Genomic DNA, 2,885 nt, shown 5'->3' on the forward strand with positions numbered 1-2,885 from the left:
GAGAGAGAGAGAGAGAGAGAGAGAGAGAGAGAGAGAGAGAGAGAGAGAGAGAGAGAGAGAGAGAGAGAGAGAGAGAGAGAGAGAGAGAGAGAGAGAGAGAGAGAGAGAGAGAGAGAGAGAGAGAGAACACACACCACACCTGTTGACATTTACGTGGGTGTTTGCGATAACCTACCCTATCTAATCTAGACAACGAGGCGTAGGACAGGCAAGGAGGCGAGGGAGTGGCGGTTTCTTGAAGGTCTGTGGACTTATCGAGAGGTTACTAGTCCTGCTTGACAAACATACGCGGCTCTACAGACCTTTACTACAGGCGGGGAGAAAGGGCAGTGAGGTAAGAAATAAAACATTCCAAGCCTCCCCGTTCATCCTTACCCGAGGCGCTTTACAGGCACACGAAGAGAAAATGGAAATGAGACGGAATGCAAAAGAGAAAAAGAATCGGAACGCACGGAAGCTGTTTGTGTTGTAGTTCGTTAAAGAGGTTGTTATTGTTATTAGTAGTGGTGGTGGTGGTGGTGGTGGTGGTGCTGGTGTTCTCATCATCACCGTCATCATTATCGTTGTCATCATCATTATCATTATTATTACCAGCATGTAAAATGGAAAATTGGAGAAGGAGGAGGAGGAGGAGGAGGAGGAGGAGAAAACTGTGGTGGTACTAATGAAGAAATAATTGAATTTTTTTTTCTTCTTACTTTTCTTTTTTTTTTTTTTTTTACTTTTTTCTAGATACCCCTCGCAACTTGAAATGTTTCCAAAGAGGAGCATCAAGACACCTCAGCTGCTAAATTGCTAAGCCTTGTGGAATCGCCTCTAATCAACTTTATGGAGTAGCAAATCAAGATGGCCTTTTTATTTTTTGCCTTTTGATCATAAGGAAATAATAAAATAGATAGATGGAAAAAAATGAAAACTGTAACTACTTCCAAGGATATTTAGTGCTAGTGCTAAGCTAACACTTCCAAGGATATTTATTTAGTGCTAGTGCTAAGCTACCACGGTGAAAGAAGAAAGAAGAAGAAGGAGGACATGGAAAAGAAGAAGAAGAAGAAGAAGAAGAAGAAGAAGAAGAAGAAGAAGAAGAAGAAGAAGAAGAAGAAGAAGAAGAAGAAGAAGAAGAAGAAGAAGAAGAAGAAGAAGAAGAAGAAGAAGAAGAAGAAGAAGAAGAAGAAGAAGAAGAAGAAGAAGAAGAAGAAGAAGAAGAAGAAGAAGAAGAAGAAGAAGAAGAAGAAGAAGAAGAAGAAGAAGAAGAAGAAGAAGAAGAAGAAGAAGAAGAAGAGAAAAAAAAGAGGAGGAAGAAGAGAAGAGGGAGAAGAAGAACAAGAACAAGATGAAAACAAAACCAAGAACAAGAACCAAAACAAAAACAGCAGCAGCATCAACAACAACAACAACAACAAACAGAAACACTAAAAGACAAGAACAAAATGTCGAAAAAAAATAAGAGAAAAAAAAAGGATGTATGGCGTTGAACTTGGTCACCTTGAGCCGGACAGCCTTACCTAAGCACCTGTCCATTACAAAGCCCTCATCACCGTCACTGGCATGTAGGTGACGAAGTAACGAGCACCATTACCAACCCCTCCTGACACCTCGGCCGCCATTACCGTCACGTCACCCTTCCTCACACCTCACATACGGAAATGCTCACGGCGATTAACTCCATTTTCCCACAGAACTCGACCACCTGGCGGCTGTATAGCTTGAATACAGGTATTCAGCTATGGCGGGTCACTCTGGCGGTGTGGCTGGCCCTCTGGTGGTGTGTGCGGGTGTCAGGCCAAGTGAGGGAGTTACATGATGGCACGATTGGCCCTGTGTAAGGCAATGATGGCACCACGTAAGGACGACCAAGGTTGTCTGGATTATGATGGTGTATTATGTTACTATACAGTGTTTGTCTTGCTTCTTGTATGTACCTGCCACTGTGGAGGAACTGGACGTGGTGACTGATACTACAACATCAATGACGAGAGAAGCAATGACGACAACAACGATGACACCAACAACAACTACAACAACAGTATGTCAAGACGTGGATCTGTTGAAATGTACAAAATGGATATGGCAACTCATACAACAGCATCATCATCATCATCATCATCATATCAGCAAAAATAATGAAAAAAAAACTCTTCCATTTATAGAGTTCCGGACAAAAAAAAGGTGTACATGTTAACTCCTACACCAACAAAAAGAAAAAAAAGAACAGCAAGAACAACTACAAAAAAAATCCCACTCGTAACACTCTTCCAGTAAAGAGAGAGAGAGAGAGAGAGAGAGAGAGAGAGAGAGAGAGAGAGAGAGAGAGAGAGAGAGAGAGAGAGAGAGAGAGAGAGAGAGAGAGAGCCCATATGGTGAGTCTTACATCATTATCATCACCACCATCACCATCACCACCACCACCACCACCACCACCACCACTACAACAAGAACAACAACAACAAATCCTACACCAGTACAAACCAGAAATCTAAGCGAGGTCCATAAACTGCTTCCCTTCATCAACACACACACACACACACACACACACACACACACACACACACACACACACACACACAGTCTGAATAATTACATCAATAACTAGTGTGTGTGTGTGTGTGTGTGTGTGAGAGAGAGAGAGAGAGAGAGAGAGAGAGAGAGAGAGAGAGAGAGAGAGAGAGAGAGAGAGAGAGAGAGAGAGAGAGAGAGAGAGAGAGAGAGAGAGAGAGAGAGAGAGAGAGAGAGAGAGAGAGAGTTAACAAATATAGAATTACAAAATAAACAGAAGCAGCAGCAGCAGCAACAACAACAAAAAGCAGCAATAAAAATATGATAAATAAGCCGGAGTGAAATTTACATAACATTACTCCCCACACACACACACACACACACACACA

The sequence above is a fragment of the Portunus trituberculatus genome, chromosome 40 (genome assembly GCF_017591435.1).
Source record: "Portunus trituberculatus isolate SZX2019 chromosome 40, ASM1759143v1, whole genome shotgun sequence".
In the NCBI taxonomy this organism is placed as follows: domain Eukaryota; kingdom Metazoa; phylum Arthropoda; class Malacostraca; order Decapoda; family Portunidae; genus Portunus; species Portunus trituberculatus.